Source organism: Bubalus kerabau, chromosome 13 (assembly GCF_029407905.1).
Source record: "Bubalus kerabau isolate K-KA32 ecotype Philippines breed swamp buffalo chromosome 13, PCC_UOA_SB_1v2, whole genome shotgun sequence".
Taxonomy (NCBI): Eukaryota; Metazoa; Chordata; class Mammalia; order Artiodactyla; family Bovidae; genus Bubalus; species Bubalus kerabau.
The window spans coordinates 13,562,046-13,587,176 of record NC_073636.1 but is presented as its reverse complement, the minus strand read 5'-3'; positions in this window follow the sequence as shown (position 1 = coordinate 13,587,176).

The window sequence follows — 25,131 nt, the reverse complement described above, 5'->3', positions numbered from 1 at the left end:
TTTCAGCTTAGTCATGTGGGATCTTAGCTCTCTGACCAGGGATCGAAAAACTACTGGGCCACCAGGCAAGCGAGGTGTGCCTTTTCTTGCTACTCATCTCTACCAAGCAGGAGCCCTGTTCCCAGATCCCCTTGTTTCCTGGAAGAGCCTGCACCTTAAATCACTCACAGAAGCATCAGGAAAGCCCATAGCTACCCAGGTGGACTGCAAATGCAGGCAGAAGGCAGTCTCAGTTCAGTTCAGTTCAGTCGCCCAGTCATGTCGGACTCTTTGCGACCCTATGGACTGCAGCACACCAGGCCTCCCTGTCCATCACCAACTCCCAAAGCTTGCTCAAACTCATGTCCACTGAGTCAGTGATGCCATCCAACTATCTTATTCTCTGTCATCCCCTTCTCTTCCCACCTTCAATCTTTCCCAGCATCAGGGTCTTTTCAAATTAGTCAGCTCTTTGCATCAGGTGGCCAAAGTATTGGAGTTTCAGCTTCAACATCAGTCCTTCCAATGAATATTCACGACTGATTTCCTTTAGGATGGACTGGTTGGATCTCCTTGCAGTCCAAGGGACCCTCAAGACTCTTCCCCAACCTCACAATTCAAAAGCATCAATTCTTCAGCACTCAGCTTTCTTTGTAGTCCAACTCTCTCATCCATACATGACTACTGGAAAAACCATAGCCTTGACTAGACAGACCTTTGTTGGCAAAGTAATGTCTCTGCTTTTTAATATGCTGTCTAGGGTGGTTATAAATTTTCTTCCAAGGAGCAAGTGTCTTTTAATTTCATGGCTGCAGTCACCATCTGCAGTGATTTTGGAGCCCAGAAAAATAAAGTCTGCCACTGTTTCCACTGTTTCCCCATCTATTTGCCATGAAGTGATGGGACCAGATGCCATGATCTAGGTTTTCTGAATGTTGAGTTTTGAGCCAGCTTTTTCACTCTCCTCTTTCACTTTCATCAAGAGGCTCTTGAGTTCTTCGGCAGTCTAAGGGGCAGAATTCCTGCACTGCTAACTGAGCCTCAGCCACAAGCATTTTGATTTTGAGCATGTTGTTTGCGTCCCTGTAAAGTGCAGGAGTTAAACTAGATGCCTTCTCAGGTCCTTAGACAATCTATTGTTTCCATGACAAGACTCAGGTCAAACAGGACCTCACACAGGTACCTTTAAAAGTTTTGGTGAACAGAGAGGCAAATCAAATAAAGCGCAGCCTGCCAGCAGTGAACAGCATTGGCGTGTTCGCTGGGAAGAATGCTCCCGTTGTCTGCCGTGTGGTCCACACCCTCCCACCCTCCATCACCGGAATGACACCTCCCTTCCCCTGGTGGGCGGTGGCCCCCACAGAAGCATCTCAGAATTCTCAAATAGACCCTTTATTGTGCATGACATGGTAAAAGATCAAGAAATACAGGGATTTTTTTTTTTTTAACATCTAAAAAAAGAACCAAATGAAAGTCTTTTGCTTTACTCTCTTTTTTTCTTTTTTCTATTTTTTTTACTATGATAAAAATCACAGAATATAGAACATACTGTTTTAACCGTACTTCACTGTACAGTTCAGAGGCACTAAGTATATTCACATTGTTCCACAACAGTCTCCATCATCCATCCGCTGAAGGTTTCACCTTCCTAAACGGAAACTTTGTCCCCGTGAAACACTAACTCCACATCCTTCCACCCCAGGGCCCTGCCAATGTACTTTCTGACTCTATGAATTTAATTTGGCTATTCTAGGTACCTCGTATAAGTGGAATCAAACAATATTTGTCTGCAAAGTGTTGGAATGCATTTTTAAGGTTAACAATATACATCATACAGATCGTAGCTTCTTTTTTCCCCCTTTACAATACGGTAGGCGCTCACCAGCCATCTACTTCAGAACCAGATCAAATTCTTAAGCCAAAAGAATTGTAAATATCATCCTAAGAAACTAGAAAAGGATTCAAGTAGTTAAGTACCTTTTCCCATAAAATCTTATCTAGTAAATAGAAATTCTACTCTGCCCATTCTGGCTGTCCCTTTACTGTACCTTCATAGGTAAATCACAGATGAAATCATTCATTTGTTTTCATTTAAACTTTTTTCATTAAAATATTATTTTCATTGTGCTACCCTTTAAGAGACAGCTTCTTCTTTCATTGCGGTCCGTGGAGGCTCTAGGGGATCACTGCTTCTGAGAAGCCACTCGTTGGCAGAGGGGTAGGATGGACGAGGTTCCTGCACTAATCGTCACTTTGCCAGTGTAAATACTTTGATGACAGGGGAAATTTTCAGGTTCCTTTAATTTTCAGGTTCCTTTACCATCCACTCATGAAAACAAGATAAGTAATGACGAAAGAAACTTTTCAGAAACCTGTCAAATGGTTCGCTGGCTGACCATGACATACTGGAGCCCACTGTCATTAACCTCAGTATTTCCCAGAAGCTAGAGGATTCCTATTGGCTTAGGAACGCGAGAGAAGTAACTACCATAAACTACAAGCCCCAGGATGCAATGGTCCCCGGAGATCAAAGAGACACATTTGGAGATGATGATATCTTCGTATTAATTAAGGAAATTTGCTTATCTTCAAAGAGCTTTCGAATATTCCCAGCACTTCATAAGACCCATGCCATTATAAATCCAATTTAAAGTTGGATAAGAAGAGGAGAGGAGATGGGTGTGATTGGACTTCACAATGAAAGTTGCCCATTGTGGGAAGCCTCTGGACCCTATATTGTTTACCATGTTCATGTTCTAAGATTTTAGTTGCCAAACAAAACCCAAGAGCTCTTTCCACATGGCTTTACCATGTAATCAATTACTTTTGAAGGAAAACAATCTACAGAGCAGGAAACCCAGTCTTTCGAATCTGATTCTTCAGAGCCAGAGTCTCAGTGTTTCCTCTATAGGAGTGACAGCTTTGCTACTAGAAACAAGTCCAAAAAAAAAAAAAAAATTAAAAGAAGAGGTGAATTTCAAGGTAAAACTGTGATAGTCCTTCCCTGGTGGCTCAGTGATAAAGAATCCACCTGCAAGGCAGGAGACACAAGTTCAATCCCTGGTCCGGGAAGACCCCCTGGAGAAGGAAGTGGCAACCCACTCCAGTATTCTTGCCTGGGAAATCCCACGGACAAGGGAGACTTGCAGGCTACAGTCCGTGAGGTCACAAAGAGTTGGATATGACTGAGCAACTAAACAACAACAGGTGAAGGAGCCCAACCCTGGGAAAACTGGAAAGATCAAGACAGCTACAAAACTAGAAAAATGAGTTGATAATCCCCAGAAAGCACAAAATTGTGCTGCCTGGTGTCAGCAATCAAGACTCACTCTTCACCGGTCACTGTTGGAACCAAAGCGTCTCCTGACATAACTATTCCTTTGGAAAGTTTGATGAGATGACACCATACTTGTCCTTCCATCAGTTATTAGCTCTTCTGAACATATGGGGTTAATGATGGCCACTCATATGGGGTTAAAGATGGCCACTCAGAAAAGACCCATCAGAAACAGGATCAACATCCACACCCCATTTGTTTCCTAACAAATCCATCCATAGTGGGCTCGCCACCATAATTCCTTCACACCCTTTCTCCTATTTCCTTTGTTTGTTTGTTTGTTTTTTTCTGGTTCAATTATCACTGAAATACACATTTTAATTAAATTATGCAAGATTCAAACTTCTTCGGCTTTGAACATTTCCATAAACATGCTACATGCTTACCTACAGCAATGCCACAAATCCTTGCAGTAAATTGAGGGCAGTGCTGACAGTTTTTAAGGTAGAATTTCTTTTTAGCTTCCAAATGAATTTTCCCCACAAGCTAATCAGACAAAGTTCAGTATTTCTCCTATTTTGACTCATCTGTGTTAGCTTCCTAAACAATTTTCTGTCCCTCTATGCCTTCCTTTGTGCTGTTAGACCACACAGGGCTACGTGACCCTGACCTTGGTGTGAGTCTCTTCTTTTAAAAAGACAAGCATCAGGATTAGCTCTAGGGACTTCCCTGGATGTCCACTGATCGAGACTCCATGCTTTCACTGCAAGGAGCATGGATTCGACCCCTGGATGGGGAACTAAGATCCCACATGCCGCAGCCAAAAATAAAAAAGAAGAAAGAAAACTTCTTGAACTGAATAGAAATGAAAATACAACATACCAACTTTTTTTTTTTTAATCGTTTTTTAAAAAGATTAACTCTGTCTTCTTGTCTCCTGCTGTGAAATATATCAACCTGCTGCCCATTTGGTTTTCTTTCCAGTTCCCTGTAAGTTGTTCACATGGATCTTCTCTTGACCACCATGCTTTGGCCTCTCCTTTAACTTCAGCCCAGGCCTTCCCATTTCTCTTTCAGGAGAGATAGTTTCCCTTTCCTGCAGGCTTCCTTGCACGGATGCTCTCTTGTGATTCCTTTTCATCCCATTGCTAGCAAGGTCACATGGTTTTCTCCTCCAACGCATCAACTGCTATCTGAGGCTCCTTTTCCAAGTCAATCCCCATCTTAGGGTCTTCTTATAGAATTTGGGAGATAAGAACCCCTTAGAATATTTTTAAGTTGAATCAGAATTAAATTCCCATGGAGCAAAAGATCATTTGTGTCCAAAAGTTTCTGACTGAGGCAGTTGTCTCCACTGGGGACAGCACAGAGTTAAGAAGACCAAAACCAGAGTGGTTACGTTACCTTTTGTACAGATACATGGTTTTCCTGCTCTGCACCAACAAACTGAGTCAATAATTCCAGCAAACACGCAGGGCTGTGAATCCTTTGGTTACTGATGGAGGATGAATGATAAGATCATTAAAGGTCTATGCCCATCGCCACCATGAAGGAAAGGCCATTTCAGGACACGTGGTCTTCTGAATCTGTATCTTTCATAGATGAAAGTTCACACTGAAATTATTTCAGAGAATTGACTACCTCCAGCAGAGTATCTCTAATTACCTTGGGTCAATCAGGAGCTCCATTGTTCCAAAAGCTGGAGAGACTGCCCCTGAGAAGTCCTTACAAGTCCTCACCAACTTGAACAATGTCTGCCCTTGACTCTCTTGGAATCTGGTCCAATTATGATGAACATTCATGGAGCACGTACTCTGTGCTCTGCACATGCCATTATTTCATTTAATCTTCACCTTTAAATGAGCATTCTAGAAGGCTGATGAATGAATAGAACCAAAGTCATTCACTCCTACCCCAAAAATACAGCAAATGCCTGTCCACCCCATCTTAAAATTTGTTCTGGGGTCATAGACGAGCACACTTTAAGTTACTAAAAGGTAAAGAGGATTTAAACTCAGGCAAAGTATGTTTAAAAGGAAATGCGGATGTTTGGCTTGACTCCAGGGAGCTCTGACAGTGTCTTAAAATGTCTTTCCAAATGTCATGTGCAGATGAAATTTTATTTGTCTTGTGGGGCCCCAGGTGGAGGAGAGATTTCAGCTCAGCATAAAGAACGGTTTTCTGGCCATGAGAGGAAGAGCATCTTTGAGAAGAGAGCTCAGGTCACTAGAGGGATTCTCACCAATACTGAATTCAATTAAGTATTAATTACTTGACAAAGATAAATTAAGTGCTCAGTACTTTGCCAAGCGCTGGTAATAAGATGAACTGATACACATGAGCATAAAGGAAGAAGTCAAGAATTCTGTGCAGTAAGTTGAGATCACAGGGCCCTAGACTGGGCATTGGGGGAACACAAAGGAGGTTCCCACTCCCAGCTTGAAGTTGAAGGATGGGCGTAGGGGTGGGAAATGATGGAGGACTTTCTGGGGGAGGTGGTGCTGGAGCTGAATCCCAGAGATGCAGGGCAGTGAGAAGGAGTGAGTCAGTTGGTGAAAGCAAGAGGGGTGTTCTGAGCTGACAACAAGATAATCAAACTTTTAGAGACAGAGATATGACAGAAGTGACTCAGGTATAAGATGAGTGGTTGAACTTGTTGCCATTTGACATCCAATTTTGATTCCACTTCTCAAACTAAAGAAGAAAACCAGCCCCAGGGGCAGAACTGATTCACACAGAGTCAGCTCACCCTTATCTCTGAATGAGGAAGAGAACAGCTTAAGGAAGCTGGGACATGGCCCAGGACAAATGTCAAACTCCCTGTTCCTTCCAGGAACAAAAACGAAGAAAGAAGGCAGAATGGGAAGAGTCAGCAGAAAGCACAGAGCGAGGTTGTTGGACCTCCCAAACAACCCTTGGACCACCCTCCCAAACTGGCCAGCCAGAGGCGCCGAGTGAGGACCATTCACACAGAGAAAGGAGACACCTGAGAAGCAGGCACCCAAAAAATCCTGCAAATGCAGAGGAATAAAGCAATTGACTGTCGAACCCTCAGGGACCAACAAGGAAGGTGCCTGGCCCAACATCTCATGGCTATTTTGAAAGAGGGTACCTGATCCTAAACCCACGGGGATTTCCACCGAACTGTGTGGTTTGCTTCAGTTTTTCACCCTAATACAAAAATTGCTACTTACGTTTCTTTGCGCTTTCTTCCCTAGGGACCAAAATAGTGATGACTTCTTTTGATTTCAAATACTTTCCTTTTACAGTTCCTGCTGGCAATGGGAGGTTGCATGCAGGGGGAATAGAGATGGCGGTAAATAGGTGATAACATCAACCAGGCTTTTAAAATAGACTTTCATATGGCAAATCTTTGAAGAGAACAACCCCAAATTGACCACATTACCACAATTAGTTGAGCCCTGTGGCCTGGAGGGGGTTAGATCATAAAGAATATAAGCAGCTGTATGGTTTTCTCAAGGTTCAACTTGATTTAAAGGTAATAAATATTTTTTGTGTAGTCAAAGCTATGGTATTTCCAGTAGTCATGTATGGATGTGAGAGTTGGACCATAAAGAAGCCTGAGGGTTTAAGAATTGATACTTCCTAATTGTGGTGCTGGAGAAGACTCTTGAAGGTCTCTCGGACTTCAAGGAGATCAAACCAGTCAATCCTAAAGGAAATCAGTCCTGGATATTTATTGGAAAGACTGGTGCTAAAGCTGAAGCTCCAATACTTTGGCCACCTGATGGGAAGATGATTCATTGGAAAAGACCCTGAGGCTGGGAAAGATCGAAGGCAAAAGGAGAAAGGGGTAGCAGAGGATGAGATGGTTAGGTAGCATCACTGACTCAATGGACATGAATTTGAGCAAACTCTCAAAGTGAGACAGTGAAGGACAGGAAAGCCTGGGAAGCCTGGTGTACTACAGTTCATGGGGTCACAATGAATCGGACGTGAATTAGTGACTGAACAAAAATAGCAACAAATATTTTTCTTTTGAAAGCCATTCAACAAAAAGATAATGAATACCTATCATGACCATTTTTCTAGTTATTAGTTTCTATTCATACTTGGTTCAAAATATAATTTGATTTGCATAGTCTCACCAGCCAGTAGAAACTGGTAGGTAATGTTGAGTAATAGTCAATAAACTTTTCACACATTTGAAATGGGTCCAATGGACCTGCCTCCATAAATAAGGAAGTCAGTGGTTTCCTGGCATAAAATCATCTTGGGAAATTCAACAGGGAAATAGCCTGCCTGATGGACAGACAAAATTAGTGATATATAAGCTTCCAAATCTACAGCCTCCATCCCAGGAATAAGTGTCAATAAAGAAGCAGAGTGAAGATGACTCATGGTATCTTAAGCCACGATAAGGATTACTATACAGACTTCCCTGGCAGTCCAGCGGTTAGGACTTCACCTTCCAACACAGGGCGTGTAAGCTGGATCCCTGGTCGGGGAGCTAAGATTCCACGTGCCTTGTGGCCAAAAATCCGAAACATAAAACAGAAGCAATATCCTAACAAATTCAATAAAGATTTTTAAAATTGTCTACATCTTTTTAAAAATGACTATACAAACTCATTGAACATACTATGTATCCAAGTGCCCTAAAAGTAAAGATTCCGCAGGAGTGTGGTGCCTAAAATCATTTTTGGACAAAACATGATACACACACACAGCATAAATGTTGTACCAAATTAGTAAAATATACCAAATAACACTATTATACTAACCTTTAAGTGTAGACAATATTTGGCAAATCTACATCAGAAGTTTTCTTTTTTTTTTGGTAAAAGGGGGCATTTTCTATTTTCAAACTGTCTGGCTCCTTTAAAAACAATGTTAAAGCTATTTCTTAAAGGCTGATCACTTCTCCCAAGCATTAAAAATCAAAACACAGGTTCTCATATTTTTGCAAATGCATTCTTCTCGCTTTTTCCAGCTTTAATGGATATAATTGGCATATATATTGTATGAGTATTGGGTATACGATGTGATGCATGTATGTGCTGTGAAATGACGACCACAATAGAGTTAATTAATACCTCTGTCACTTCACATAATTACCATTTTTGTGTTTGGTACATTTAAGATCTACTCTCTTAACAACTTTCATGTATGTAATGCAATACAATATTTTTAACTAGTCACCACGCTATACTTTAGGTCCCAGGACCTATATATCTTAGAACTGGAATTTTTACTCTTTGACAAACATCTGCCCCTTTTCCCTGTGCCTGAGGCCCTGGCAACCACCATGCTACTCAGTTTCTGTGAATTTAGCTTTTTTAGATGAAATGCAGTATCCTGAAAATAGTTTGAAGACAGCGAAAAAGACAAGCATTGGAATATTATGAAGCAAGATGTGCAAATTCCTAGTTCAGCCCTGATTCCATTTTGGTGGCATTTGGGGAAATCATTAGTTCAGGATGTGTTGTATGTTTGTGTCTCTATGCACATTCAGGGGGAGAAGTTGACCTCTGAGTCTCAAGTTCATAAGAGAGGTCTGTGTAAGTAATGTCAGTATGGGGTCATCAGCATATTTACATTTAAAACCGTGACTGCATGAGATTCATATGAAGGTAGTATTGACAGAGAAGAAAAGGGAACTAAGGAACCATCCCTTTTAACACCAAAGATATAATTTCAGGATGAAGAGGGGAAACCATCCAAGGAGAGTGGGAAGGAGTGAGCAGAGCAGCAGGAGGAAAGCCAAGGAGTGTGGTCCAGGTGTGGGGCAGGGATGGAGGTCATGAGTCATCGTGACAAAAGCAGGTTCTGCAGAATGATGGAGCAAAAAAAGGGGACCCACAAGGGACTCTGGCTGGACAAAAGCAAAAGTCATTCATCCACGGCAGCAGCGTTCAAAACCTCTGGTCTCACCATCCCTTTACATTCTTAAATATGTTAAAGACCCCAATGTGCCTTGGATTATATGTTACATTTATCAACATTTATTAACATTACTGTATTAGAGATTATTAACTGGGGAATTTTTAAAACCCAAGAATACACAAATACACATTGCCCTAGCCATCAGAGAGAAGGCCATTTTGTCTAAGTCCCGGATAATAAGATTCTATGGTTCAGTCTTTAATGCTTGTAATAATATATCAAAGCCTTCTGAAGAGAAATTAGTTTAAATTTTTTAATTAAATTTATAAAATTATTTAAAGGTGTATTTCAATGCACTTTTCATCCTTTTTCAATCTTTAAAGATCTCTCTGGGCATTTTGTTTGTGCAGTAAATTTAAAAACATCTTGACCCATTACAAAGAGGAAAGACATGGGTTTTGGTGTTTTTTTTTTTTAGATACCATAATTGGCAATAGAAAATAGGCGTTTAGACCTAAATGTATTGACACCTCAATACAGTTTTGAGTTTGCAGGTGTCTGGGTCAAAAACATTCAGGAAAGAAAACCATTTTGATAGTTGGGGAGCCCACTTTAAGTCCCTAAAAAAAGTTAGGAACCAAGAAAATGATCTCTTTTTCCTTAAAAAAAAAATTTTTTTTTGCCACACCACATGGTGTGTGGGATCCCAAACCAGGGATTGAACCCACTCCCCCTGCATTTGAAGCATGGAGTTTTAACCACCAGATGCCCAGGGAAGTTTCTCTTCTACCTTTAAGGTGGACACTTTTTTGTCTCTTTAATAAACTGTGACCCAGTATTTAGGATTCTAGAAACAAAACTGGTTTACTAAGATGAATCACATTTTATAATTCCTAAAGTAGACTTAGTTAGAGGGGGAAAAGTCCCCTAGGGTAGACATTTGGAGAGTAGAAGGAGAAAAACTGGGGAATAATAACTGAAAGAGAAATCTTAATTTTAAGTAGTTGTAAACTGTTTATTTGCTGTGATTTGACATGGATTTTACAATTAACTGCATTGAGACAGATGCTCAACCAGCATGCCCCGGATCGTGCACCACAACACATGAGCTCCTTGCACCCATTTTATTAGCAGGATGGTAAACCCAAACAAATGGATTTATAATGGTTTGCAGACAATTCCCATGCAATAGCTATATTATTAAATCTAAGGCATTATTAAAGGTTAATTATATTTTAAATTATTGAGGTTTAACAATGATGTAATACATGGAGAAGATATTTATCTTCTCCTGTTTGTACTATAATTACTAAACCTCAATGAACTTCTCTCTTTAATTCTGCCATTCTCCTTGCTAAATAGCCCCTGTGATGGAACCCTACGCCTACAACCCAAGATGACTCTCTCTGCCTGGGATCTTTCTTGTATCTCTTATTCGCTTCCGTTCTTCTCCATCTTTACCCAAGATCTTGTCAATATCTTCAAAGGGATTATGGTTGCTTCATGGCAAGAGTTCCCACCTTCCCTTGCTTTTCTCCTAACCAATATCCTTCTCTTCCTCGCCCCGTATCTCCCTCAAAGCACTAAGCATGTAAAGCACTAACTGTACCATTTCGTTCCCATCAAGGTGGCTCAGTAATGACCTCTGCTATTTTCCCTTTGCTCATCTGTATTTGCTGCTGGCATTACACCTCCTTTCCCAGCTTTTAGAAGTGTTTTTTTATCCAATCCCAAATGAAACTCTTCTTCCTCCGATTTGTGTTTTCAATATTTCAGTTCTTCCTTTTAGCCTCACAGACAAGCTCCTACAAATATATTGTGCCCTCTTTATTTTCATTTCCCTTCAAATGGAATCAAGTGTCCACCCTCTGAAGCTGATATCGTTGTTGTTCAGTGGCTAAGTCATGTCTGATTTTTGCAATCTCATGGACTGTAGCATGCTAGGCTTCCCTGTCCTTCACTATCTCCTGGAGTTAGCTCGAATTCATGTCCATTGAGTCAGTGATGCCATCCAACCAGAGACCTATATTAAGATTTCATAATTAGGTCCCTGATTTACACGTGTTCTTGTTTCCCTGCCATGCAGTTTTCACCTCCTAACTGCAAGTGTTCACAGATACCTTTGGGCGATCTCTTTCAAGCTCTCTCCTAGTTCTTCATCTTCGTGTGTCTTCTCTTCCTTCAAATACAAGTTTTTATGAGCACAGGTTATGTGTCAGATACTCTTCTAGACTCAGAGGCTAGAGAAAAGAGGAGTACAGTTAAGATCCCCATACTCATGGAGTCTGCAAGTGGGAAGAGACAGACAATAAAAAGTATACAAGTAAAATCAACACAGGAAACTCTACTCAGTGCTCTGTAATGACTTCCGTGGGAAAGGAATCTGAAAAATAGATATGTATATGTACAACTGATTCACTTTACTGTACATCTGTAACAAATACAACATTGTAAATCAACTATATTCCAATTAAAGAAAAAATATGCCAGTAAAATCCGATTAATAATAACTGAAGAATGTTACACATTCCAAGAAGGAACTCAAACTGGCCAACGTCACAGAAGGTGATCAGAGAAGAGGACAACCATTTCAGATACTGCAACAGTGTGCGCAGGGGTGATGTGTCTGAAAGAGTGACATAAAGTCTAGACATGAATAGGTCAGCTGAGAACAGAGCCAGCCATAAGGACAGAAAGCCAGGGCAGGACTTGGAGGAAGAACATTCCAGAAAGTAGGAATGGCAAATGCCAAGTCCCTATGGAAGGAACAGGCTTAGTTTATCCAAAGGACAAAAGGATGACCAGAATCGCCAGAGCATAGTAGCCCCTGGGGAGAGTAGGAGATGACAGCCAGGAGGTAGGTGACGATAGACTCCACCACATGTGGGCTTGGACGGGATTTCAGCTCCATGGCCGCATGTTTACTGAGGTCAGCCCTCCCCATTCTAAACCTGGTATATTTCACATTTCAAAGCTGAGTATCCCAAGTTTCATGAATACTTTCCATGTTATATCCAATTCCAGAAACCAAAGAACCAAGCATGCCACCAACCAACCCCTGCAACAAAACATCTGTGTCCTCCTGCCATCACTTGCCCTAATACGGGTACCAAAAGGATTTTTTAAAAGTACACCAGAGGATATAGTACTGAACTCTCACTACTGAGCTCATAGGTGACTTTTTTTCTTTCATTTGCCAACATTTTCTGAATTCTCCATCACGCGTACCATTTAGGTAATAATAAAACAAATGCACAATTGAAAAAACATACAGAAGGTACAAGACCGTGTGGGGCTCTGTTCATCTGCTGATCTAGCTCTTTTTCACTACTGAGATAAGCGAGTGCTCTTGCTCTGAAGATTCCTGTGTCCTTTGTGATTGTTCTGGAGCTCCGAGGTGAGCTGTTTCCCCGGGAACGAAGCACAGGTAGGATCACAGCTGTGGACGGAGGCAGGGCTTGTACTCACACACCGAGGCTGCTGCCAGTTGTACCGAGGCCTTCTCTGCTCGTTGTTCAGGACACTGTTCTAACTTAAATGGTATCAGGGTAAACAGGATGCTACATGCAGAATGAAACTCCTCAAGCTCTTACCCAGAGAAATAAGGCTGAAATCACAAACACCACATAAAGTTTAAAAATGAAATCTGTGATCTGCTCCCAGGACCTAGGTTGGGACCCAAGGCAGCCTTCTAACTTTTCCAACAGCGCCAAGGCCAAAATGAAGGGCTTCATAGGAGATTGTAAATGATTTCCCACCCTGCTCTTCCAGGGACCCCATGAATTTTGGAATTCCGTATTTATTTGGTAAGTCAGAGGGAGTAAGAAAAGAGAGATGTGAACTCCTGCCAAAAATCTAAGGTCTCTATTAAAAAAAAAAATCCCCAAAGTACGCCAGTTTAGCCACAGCACATCTGGGAATTGTTTGAAGGATAATGACAGTAATAATTATGATTACTTACACTTAATTCTCCCTCACAGGGGCGCTGTGAAGATTAATGAGTTAATGCTCGTAATGTGTTTTTGGTTCCTGGATGAAAGCTCCCATAAAAGCCCAGATTATGATTATGGTTATTGTTGTTTATATTAGACCATTCCTGTGGAAGGCTTCCCTCTCTGCTGGTCCACCACGTTCCCATCATAAAGTACACCTACCTCCTAATGAGCAGCCCACCAGCTCCAGGAGCTGTCACGTTGGGCAGGAATCCCCCACTTTCAGAAAGAAAGTGCAGACAAACTCAGTGTCAGCTGCTGCCAAAGCCAGCATGCCTGCTATAGACAGCCCCATAGTCTTAGCTAAACCATCAGGACCCAAGAAAAAGGTAAGTAATATCTTGCCCCAAATGGAAAATATATCAACTGTCAATATGTTCCAAAATAGAGATCCTGCAGACAAACCCATAGGTATAATGGCAAAATAAATAAAACTTTAAGCTAACGTTTAAATAAGACTCACAGAATAAAGAAGGCTTAGTGCCAAAGAACTGTGGTGCTAGAGAAGACTCTTGAAAGTCCCTTGAACTGCAGGGAGATCAAACTAGTCAATGCTAAAGAAAATCAACCTTCAATATTTATTGGAAGGGCTGATGCTAAAGCTGAAGCTCTAATACTTTGGTCACCTGATCTGAAGAGCCGACTCATTGGAAAAGACCCTGATGCTGGGAAAGACTGAGGGCAGGACGAGAAGAGGGAGACAGAGGATGAGATGGTTGGATGGCATCACTGACTCAATGGACATGAGTTTAAGCAAACTCTGGGAGATAGTGAAGGACAGGGAAGCCTGGCGTGCTGCAGTCCATGAGGTCACAAAGAGTCGGAAATGACTTAGCAACTAAATAACAACAAGCTTTTTCTATCAAAGCTGCATAAAGATAACACATCAATGGATTGCCATAAAACATTCATTAATTCTTTTTTTTTTTAAATAAAAGATTGCAAACCTGCTTATCTCCAATTCATAGGCCTATACCTAACAATGTTGAGCAAGACTAGGTCCCCATCCTTGAGAAGATGGTCATTGAAAGATAGCCTGTGAGTTCCTACATGCGGTGTGGTCCAGACAGTTGGACACAGTCACAAATGGAAGGGCAGGGATAACACAGCCCCTGTGAGGCTCTCTGGTCCCCGTCTTTAGCTGCAATTAGACATGACAATTTATTTGTTCAAAAATAAAAACATTTTCCATAGAGCTAACAGAAATGAGCCACCCAAAGTCCTTTATTGTGTGGCACACAGGTAAAGACGAATGCATACACTGTGTCTGGCTCCTTTAAGACATTCAGTCATGTATAGATGAAGGAGACTGGCCCAGAAGGAAGAAACACAAAACAAAAAACTCCCTTCTTCTTTCTGCTCTAGCATCTCATTTCTCAATTTAATACCATCATTCCTTCATTCTGGAGGGTCTCAGAATCATTAGATGAAGTAACTTAGGAGAAAACCAAGACCTTTCCGTATGTCAGTATATGGCAGAAGCTGCTGGTTGCCCACCCAATAACCATCCTTTCTTTGTCCATAGAAAGAGAATCTTCATTCTAGTCAAGCACTTTCTCACTAGGAAAAAAAAAAAATACACATTTTCCAATCTCCCTCCAAGGGAGATGTGGCCACATGAGTAAGTTCCGGCCAAGGAGAGGTTGGCAGAGATTTGTGTGGGAACTGGCTTGGCTGGTAAGTGTGTTTTTTCATCCTTCCCCACTTCCTCTTTCCTGCTGCCTGACATGACAATAGAAACTGTAGCCAGCACGAAGACCCATGAGGTGGCCTTGAGGGTGCAGGGTGGAATAATGCCACTACCATCCCCCGCCCCCCACCAAAGATGCCCACGTCGAAATCTGTGGAACCTGGAATGAATGACACGTCAAAGGGAAAGTTCCAGGTGGAGTGAACTTTACTCATCAGTGGACCTTACAATAGGGAAATTATCCTGGATCCCTCAGCAGGTCCAAATAATCACTAGAGTTGTTAAAAGGGGAAAAGGGAGACAGAAGAAAACCAGAGAGCTGGCCAAGTAAGACGTTCTCAGCTTGGCATCGCTGGCTCTGAGAACAGAGGAAGGGGCCTTAATCCAAGGAAAGTGGGCAGACTCTAGAAAGTTACAAAAGGCGAGGACACAGACTCTCCCTTAGAGCTTCTGCAAGGAATGCGGCTTTCCCAACGGCTTCACTGAGCCCAGTGAGACACGCTTCAGAATCCTGACCTCCAGAACTGTAAGAGGAAGACATTTATGTTGGTTTGGCTACAAAGTTTATGGTCATCTGTTAGAGCAGCTGGAGAAGGCAATGGCAACTCACTCCAGTACTCTCACCTGGAAAATCCCATGGACAGAGGAGCCTGGTAGGCTGCAGTCCATGGGGTCGCCAAGAGTCGGACACGACTGAGCGACTTCACTTTCACTTTTCACTTTCATGCATTGGAGAAGGAAATGGCAACCCACTCCAGTGTTCTTGCCTGGAGAATCCCAGGGATGGGGGAGCCTGGTGGGCTGCTGTCTATGGGGTCACACAGAGTTGGACACAACTGAAGCAACTTAGCAGCAGCAGCAGCAGCAGAAAGCTAGAACACTAGCAAGGAGGACGGCAGAAAGAAGGGGACTGTGTCCCTGATGACTTGGGGGACCCTGGGTGACCTAACTTCAGACTCTTGTGCAAAAGAGCAATGCCTTTTGGGCTTCCCACTGTGTTAATTTGGGGTTTTCTTTTGTACACACAAAACACAATTCATAACTGCTATACTGCACTTTACAGAGGGCTTCTCAGGTGGATCAGTGGTAAAGAACACCTGCCAATGCAGAAGGTGTGGGTTTGATCCCTGGGTCAGGAAGATCCCCTGGAAGAGGGCATGGCAATCCATTCCAGTATTCTTGCCTGGGAAATCCTATGGACAGAGAAGCCCAGCAGACTTTACAGTCTGTGGGGTCACAGAGTCAGACAGGACTGAGAGATTGAGCATGCACTCACGCTTCAGACAGAAGAGACTAAGATTCTTGAAGGTTTGGTGACATAAAATTTAATGCTATTGAGTTATTTCTTTAGAACTGGAGGAGAACCCATGGTCTCCCAACCCCCGTGTTTATGACCTGTCTGCCCAAAGGCAACACACAGTGGTTCTCAAACTTTAGCTTGCACTGGAATCATCTGAAGGGCTTGTTAAAACAGATGGCTGGGCCCCAACTAGAGTTCTTGAGTCAGCAGGTCTGGGGTGGGGCCGATGGACCCCACTTTGAGAACACCAGTCTGCACCGTCAGCTGGACCAACCTCCAATAACCACTTCTTCCCTTCCATCACCAGACCCATAACCAAAGTCCAGCACCAGTACCACATGCCTGGCCTTCCCAGTTAGCCACCTGTCTCCAGTCCTGACCCACTGATCCCCTCTACCCACCTCCCACCTAGTTAACTTTGCTTTCTCCACGTCCTCTTTCTGCTTCAAAAGCATCCCTGCCTACTGATGTTGATCAAGTTAACCAAAAGCTCTTTGTGGGGCTCTCCAGACTCCCTGTATTTGCCTGCCCTCTTTCCTAGCCACCTCCAGCCATCACTCCCCCAGCCATGCCTAGGAAGAGACACTGAGGAGCCCAAAGCTGTCTTATTTTAGAGCCGAGAGAACTGAGAGCACCCAGAGAGAGTCAGCCAGGTCCGAGCCCTTGGCAGGACCCAAACTGGAAACAAACAGCAGTTTCCATCCTTCCCCAGATCCCCAGGACTGCCTTCAGGGAACAAGGAACCACCAGGGCCCTTGAAGGCAGCCCACGGCAGGTTCTGCTTATAGGAACCAGCTGCAGCTCCATGGAAACTCAGAACCAGGCGAGAACATAATGTGCATTTCAACTAATTACTCCAGAAAGGGAAGACGGCCAGAAGGACCTGAGATTGCCTGTGTGCTGTTATTTTGCATTTTGAAAGGGAGGGCAAACTTAGAGGGAATTGGCAGCCACTTCATCCAGTCTCAGCCAAAATGGCATTGTGTCCCTCCCCAGAGCAGCTGTGTGGCTGTGTGGCTGCAGGCAGAGCCCTTGCCTTCCTTTGTGTGCAGGGAAGGTCTGGCTTGCGGAACCAGAGATAGGCTGCTCCACCCTGGGAGGCTGCTTTCAACTCCCGGGAGAAAAGATGGGGCAAGAGGACCCCCAAGTGATCCACCAACTCGCCGCTTGACCTCTCATAGGGTCTTGCTGGGTTCCTCTCATCAAAATCAGTCTTCCAACGCCTTGGAGTTGTGCTCTCGCCAGGAAACCTGGTACCCGGATCACTGAGGCCTTTTCTTTAAGAAGGAAAGCTTTTCATCTGTTCATGGTACATTTTTCTCCTGCTCCATTAGAAAAGAATTAATTTTTTCTTGTCTTTGTTTTCAGTCTAGTCTGCTTTCTTCCATTTTTCTTGCCCATTATGGATTCATATAAACCTTTCCTCACTCTCAAAATGATTTGCTACAGCCTGTTTTTAACCGCCCACCCTCCCCAACCGCCCACCAGGCTCCAAGCTTGATCTCCAGTAGCATCCCAGTGCTACATATCTGAGCTTCTCGGAGCTCCCGCACATAGCAAACCAGGCTACTTCCTTCACAGCCACAAATCAGTGGCTTTGGATAGTAACTCTTCCAACAAGCACTTATTTGAGTTTCCTACCTATTGCAGGTGATACTATCCTCCCCTCTTAGATCAGGGTTCAGGTTTTGTCACAAGCATCTCAATAGCCCTGCTTGTAAAGCTTCTGGTTAAGAGTCCAAAAAAAAAAAAGGAAAACTCCCTTGCAGAGGGAATTATGTGGGGTACCCAGGCTGATGCAAAGAGATTTTCTTCGCAAGTCCCTCCTTCAATGATCTTATCAGAACATTTTGGAGAAAAGAGACATTACTGAAAAGTCAAATACAAATTCAACAATATGAAAGATACTGTTTTTATTGAGTTTTTTACCTTGCGTTCATTGAAGTTTCTTACTTCTAAACCCTCCATTTCTTGTTTTCTTCACCTACTGTTTTCAGCCTCTCTGAGTGACTAATCTCTATGCAATTTAAGTGGGAGGAAGGCGAAACCATTGCCTTGAGTAATTTTAGTGAACTTTCTACTTTCCTACTTGGATTTAATTGTGGGAAGATGACTGGAAGAGAGAGGGAAATGGCAGTTCTAACCAGGAACACAGACTCCAGCTGAAAAGTGGAAGTCAGGTGTACCCATTAGAGTCCTTTCCAGGGAACATCTCAGCTCTGTAGGCTGCGGGGTAACACATCCTGAAAGTGAAGCTAATTAGTCTGTAGTTCTTTAGGTTTCTTTTATGATGGTTGTGGAAGGAAAGGGGAAGAAGGGAGCTCACTTTTCAATGAATGGGAGTGGAAATTCCAGGTGAATTTAAAGCACCGGCCAACAGGCATCTCCTCTCACTGTTTCCTTGATTTTGTCCCAGACTGCAAAGTCGTCCCCTTCCGGACTCTTTCATGGAATTTCTGTGTGGTCTTGGTCTTACTCAATTAACCTCTCCCCTTCTGCATTTCATCATGTGTATATAGGTAGAGGATCGACTTCAAAGACGTCCAGAGCCTAATTAATGTCTCGAGGGTGCCTGAAGATTCTTGGATGGAAAAAAATACCACCACCACCTGTATGCAGATTCTGAGATGACATGACAGCAGGTGGAAATTATTACTATTAAATGTGACTCCGTCTCAGAATATTTGGCAAACTCCTCCTCCCAGGCATGAGAAATGTCAAGTCGGTGAGAGTCAGCTTCCTCTATGACCAAAGCTTCCTCTACTTCTGTCTCCCTGTGTCTCTGTCTCTTTCCATCTCCCTGTCTCTCTCTGTCTCTAAATCTAAAGGAATATATATATGTATACGGGTTTCCCAGGTGGAGCTTGTAGTATCGAATCTGCCTGCCAATTCAGGAGACGAGAAGACGAGAGTTGGATCCCTGAGTCAGGAAGATCCACTGGGGAAGGAAACAGCAGCCCACTCCAGTATTCTTGCCTAGAGAATTCCATGGACAGAGGAGTCTGGTGGGCTATAGTCCATGGCATTGCAAAGAGTCAGACATGACCAAGCGACTGAGCACACATGTCATATATGTATATATATAAATACTCTTGACACGACATTGGAAGGCAACACAATCAATAAAAAATGAAAACTGAGAACAAAATAATGAAAAGCATTATGTGATGACAAAGCAGACAGGTCACCTTTGGATTGCTGTAAGTGCTGAAGGTGGGCACCTAAACTACTCACAAACTAGGAGGGATAAAAATGTCTGTACGTCTCATAGAAGATAAGACAGTTATACAAACATCCAGCTACTCTTCCGTGTCAGCTTCTTCCTCCATTTCTCTCCTCTAGTTGCTCCTGGTGGGTTTACCAGGGACAGAATGATCCTGAAACTCAAGGGCAACGTTGATGTAATGATGCTTCTGAGGTCAGGAAAATAATCCTTCATTATAAATTCCTAAAAATAACCATTCAAAATCTTTACTAATCCCCCATCATCCTTCCCTCATTTAATTCATACAGAATCAATTAAATACAACCAGCAATTTATTTTAAGCTCTCCATATCTTATTTGTCTTGGGTGAATAGACAACACGCCATATCTGCAATAGGGTTTCCCAGGTGGCATTCGTGGTACAGAACCCACCTGCCAGTGCCGGAGACATAAGAGACTCAGGTTCGGCCCCTGGGTTGGGAATACCCCCTGGAAGAGGGAATGGCAATCCACTCCAATATTCTTGCCTGGGAAAACCCATGGACAGAAGAACCGGGCAGGCTACAGCCTATGGAGTTGCAAACAGTCAGACACACCTGAAGCGACTTAGCATGCACCAGAACTGCAAAGGTCTTCTGATGTAATCGTAAGATAGATTTTGTAAGACTTCCTTACATCCTCAAGCTGAAAGATGGCTTGGTACGTTCAAACCCTATGTTTGTTGATTCATTTATTTAACCTTACATCCTCAAGCTGAAAGATGGCTTGGTACGTTCAAACCCTACGTTTGTTGATTCATTTATTTCACACATATTTATTGAGCTCCCTTTTGGAGAAGGAAATGGCAACCCACTCCAGTGTTCTTACCTGGAGAATCCCATGGATGGAGAAGCCTGGTAGGCTGCAGTCCATGGGGTCGCACAGAGTCGGGCACGACTGAAGCATCTTAGCAGCAGTAGCAGCACTGAGCGCCCTTTAAGTGACAAGCACTGTATATCAGGGAATTTGAAGGGGAGAGGTAAAAAGACAAAGCAGAAAGGTCATCTTTGAATTACCTTAAGTGCTAAAGATGGGCACCTAAACCATTTGCAAAGTAGGAGGGTAGAAATGTCTTTACATCTTATATTACGGAAATACTCTTGGTCATATCATTAAAATATACCTTTTAAATTCCAAAGATATAAACTCCAAAAGAGGTTTCCAAATGTACAATTATAATTTAGAGCTGAGATTAAAAAAAAAAAAAAAGAATGATAGCTAAATCTCTTAAATACCCGAAAACTAACAGATTCCCCCACCCCCACCCCCTCAAGTCCCACCCAATCTCCTATTTTGAAGTCAAGAGAAAGCCAGTGGTTAAAGAAACACTGACCTACTTCATTATCTGGTGCTCCACACAGAGCACACATATGTCAACGCTGTATATTGTCACCCTGCTTATTTAACTTCTGTGCAGAGTACATCACACAAACTGCTCAGCTGAAGGAATCACAAGCTGGAATCAAGATTGCTGGGAGAAATATCAACAACCTCAGATATGCAGATGATACCACTCTAATGGCAGAAAGCGAAGAGGAACTAAAGAGCCTCTTGATGAGGATGAAAGAGGAGTGTGAAAAAACTGACTTAAAATTCAACATCCAAAAAACTAGGACCATGGGATCCAGTACCATCACATCATGGCAAATAGTTGGGGGGGAAAGTGGAAACAATGGCAGATTTTATTTTGTTTGGGCTCCAAAATCCTGTAGACAGTGACTCCAGCCACAATATTAAGACACATGCTTCATGGAAGAAAAGCTGTGACAAACCTATACATCATATTAAAAGCCAGAGATATCATTTTACCAGCAAAGGTCCATATACTCAAAGCTATGGATTTTCCAATAGTCATGTATCAGTGTAAGAGTTGGACCATAAAGAAGGCTGAGCACTGAAGAACTGATCCTTGCAAATTATGGTGCCGGAGAAGACTCTTGAGAGTCCCTCGGACTGAAAGGAGATCAAACCAACCACTCCTAAAGGAAATCAACCCTGAATATTCGTTGGAAGGATTGATGCTGAAACTCTGATACTTTGGCCATCTGATAAGAAGAGCTGACTCATCGGAAAAGACCCTGATGCTGGGACAGATTGAGAGCAGGAGGAGAAGAGGGAGACAGAGGATGAGATGGTTGGATGGCATCACCGGCTCAATGGGCGTGAGTTTGCGCAAACTCCAGGAGGTAGCGAAGGACAGAGAAGCCTGGCATGCTGCAGTCCATGGGGGTCACAAGAAGTCGGACGTGACTTAGCACTTGAACAACCAGACAAAGCAGGGAAGGGAGCAGAGCATAAATAACAGACACTCCCTGCTTTCAAACAAGTGAGACGGCTCGGGGGAGAGCGGCGCTCCACCCACAAGTGCGTTTGACCTGTCTTTAAATGAAGTAGCGAATGGTCAGGATTTTTATTCACTTTAGAGCTATTGATGATACTATGACATTGACTTCACATGAAATGACATAACCATAATCGTTAACTGCAGCTTATATAGATTCTTTGCAGTGCCCTAAATATAGTCAATATTCATTGAATATTTGTTCAAGTTACACTGGTTTTCAACAGATAGTTAAAAGTGAATAATTTTAATAGAGATGTTTGTTAATTCTTTCAACCAATATATATGACTGAGTACTTATTATGTACTAAGAGTCACTGAGAAAACAAAATGAGGAAGCCATCATTTCTAGCCAAAGAAGTCTAGAGCTCAGTACACACAAGATGCAAGCCAACAGTGAATTAAAATAATAATGTGCAAAATGTCATCCTATCTACTAAGAACTATTGAAGCAAAGAGGGATCACTTTGCCTAAACTGCCTTATTTGGACCATCATCCTATAGGTAACACCTAAAATACTTCCACAAAGGTTTTGAGGGGCTGTGTTCCAAAGTCAACCATGACAGACCAAAGAACATGAGCGATCTAGAAAAAACACTGAGTTCTGACACTGAAGTAATTACTGATGACTCCTATGGGTGGCATCTGAAGCTGAATACCAATAAGTCATTTTTTTTTAATCTCAACCACTTTGAACTAAGACTAATTTAATATCAGAGTTGGCAATCACACACGTCTTCACTAGTACACTGCAACCTACTTAAGAGCTACATTACATCTCTCCCTGATGAATAGTTTTATATTCTGTGGTTAACAATAAATCCCCTTCTTGCCAAGCATGGTGCCATCTTCCACACGATTCAGATTTTCAGGGATAACAGTATGAAACCCAACACAAAACTGTTCTCCTGTAGGACAAAAGGTGGTCTACCAAATGACTGGAGACCATCCTCCATAGCAGGCTGAACTTCGTCAGAGGAAGTATAACACTGACTGGATTCACAGAATATTCTAGTACCATTCAATCCCCAGGACTGTGTGGTTCTTTTAAGATAGCAGACCTAGAAACATAAAATCTCCAGCTAGAAATCTTTCTTTAAACAGCTTCATTTTACAGATGAGGGGGGTCAAAGTGACTTGCCCAAAATGCCACAGTTAAGAAATAATGAAGTTAAAACCATATTCAACATTTTTCCTGACTTTTTCAATTCCGTCATCCTTTTAAGGGGGTCATTAGAAAGGAATGCTACCATCCTGAAGGCAAGCATTAATAACTACTGCTTGAATTATCTAAAATCCAGAATCAGTATATAACCAGATTGCTTTTCTATCAAGAGACAATACACATAAAAAGAAACCATAGTCTTCTGAAAGAAATTAGATATATTGGAACTGAGCCGTGGAATCGTCTAATAGGCAGATTGTGGGAAATATACAAGGATCCTGAGAGAAAGGTGATTCCCCTGAAAAGACTGAACTCCATAAGAACAGGAAACATGCAATTCATTTTCATCCATAGTGTGTAGCAATGCCTGGCAATACATTCTGGATAAAGCCATGTGTGGCCCATGAGTGGCTCTATGTAGATCTGCAAAGCAATCTTGAATAAGAGTAATAATCATATGAGCGTGCCATAGACACAGAGCAGAGCACCACCCTGAAGGCTGCAGTACTTACAAAAACAGGGGAGTTTCTGGCATTGCCTATGTGAAGTGATAACAAGAGACCACACCTCATGGGTTTGAAAGTCAATGGCCTTATTAAGAAAGAAATAGAAGTTTTCCAAGCAGGTGAAGTAATTTCTCTTTCATATCTGCTCTACAATTCATATTTGCCTCCACTGACATAGCCACTATCTTTTGTTGTGAGTTCCATGATCCTGTGGAACTTTTCACCTTCTAGATCAATATGAATTGTTCCTTAAATGACCATCGTGGGGATGGGGAGAGAGAAGGAGAGGGGGGTATGGAATCAAATTAACTCATTTCAAATGAAATATTGGAACGGATTTATGCTTTCAGAAATAAAGCATCACTGCTCAAAGAACCAGGCACGTCTGGCCAGATTTCAAATAAAACACGTAGAAGGCAACAGCTGCTGGAGAAGGACTGCCACCCCTACAACGCACACAACTGTCCAAATTCTCAAGGGAGTCCCTGAAGCAAATAAGGAGAAAAATGCTGCCATTATTACCAAAAGCACTAAGACTTTGGATTATGCCTGATAGTACTTTATATGCACTTATTTAGATATTTGGTGACACAAGTTGATATAAGTGAAAAAAAAGTGACAATATCATTTTAAAAATCAAGATTTGGAAGACATTTAACATCATGGAAAAATCTTTGCATTAATAATATATCATGACATGAAGGAAAGCTCATGATTCCTTCATGTCACGATATATTGTAGGTATATAAACATGTAGGGCACACAGCACCACCTTCATCCAGGTCTGCCCAGATTCAAGAGGAGGGAGCAAAGATTTCTCACTGGAAGAGTGTCCATACAACCTTGCAAAAAGGTCCTGTAGGAAGGAAAAAACATTGGTATGGCCATCTTTGGAATACACTCTGGCACACATGGAAGAAATACTGACAGTAAATACACCACATTAAGAGCAATTATCCTTGAGTGACCTGAGAACATCTTACCTACTTTTTCCATCAGTTTTGCAAAATTTCAGGAATTAACATGCTTTACTCTCATAATCATTTCTCTATAATATACTTAAGGGGAGACACGATGGGAATCCAGTGTTTTCCTACAGAACTGGAAAATTGGGGTTCCCAAGATCCCCTTACACAGGAGTGTATCTCATTCATTATATTTGCTCAAAGCTAGCCTTCTCAAAGAAGGTTCTGATTTAGGGAATACTTGGAATTCAAAAATCCCAGGAAAAAAGGCTCTATGATACACATTGAAAACCTTTGCCTTGTAGATCTTATTCCTAAGGATAAGTCATTCAGTCATGTCCAACTCTTTGTGACCCCATGGACTGACTGTACAGTCCATGGAATTCTCCAGGCCAGAATACTGGAGTGGGTAGACTTTCCTTTCTCCAGGGGATTTTCCCAACCCAGGGATCAAACCCAGGTCTCCCACATTGCAGGTGGATTCTTTAACACCTGAGCCACCAGGGAAGCCCATCCCTAAGGATAACAGTACACAAGATTTTAAGGCTCTGAAACATTGCTCTAAAGACATTATCAGTCCAACTTATTTAGCAGTGGAGGCCCCTTTTTGTAGCATATATCAGTTGAAAACAGTTTGGGGGTACCCTTCTCTAAACCAGGGTTTCTCAACCTCAGCATCATTGATATTTTGGATTGGATAATTATTGTTGCCAAGAACTGTCCTTTGCAACCCTGGCTTCCACCCACTAGACGCTAGTCACAAAGCCCCTTCCTATCCCAGCTGTGGCAATCAAAAATGTCTCCAGACATTGCCAAGTGCCCAG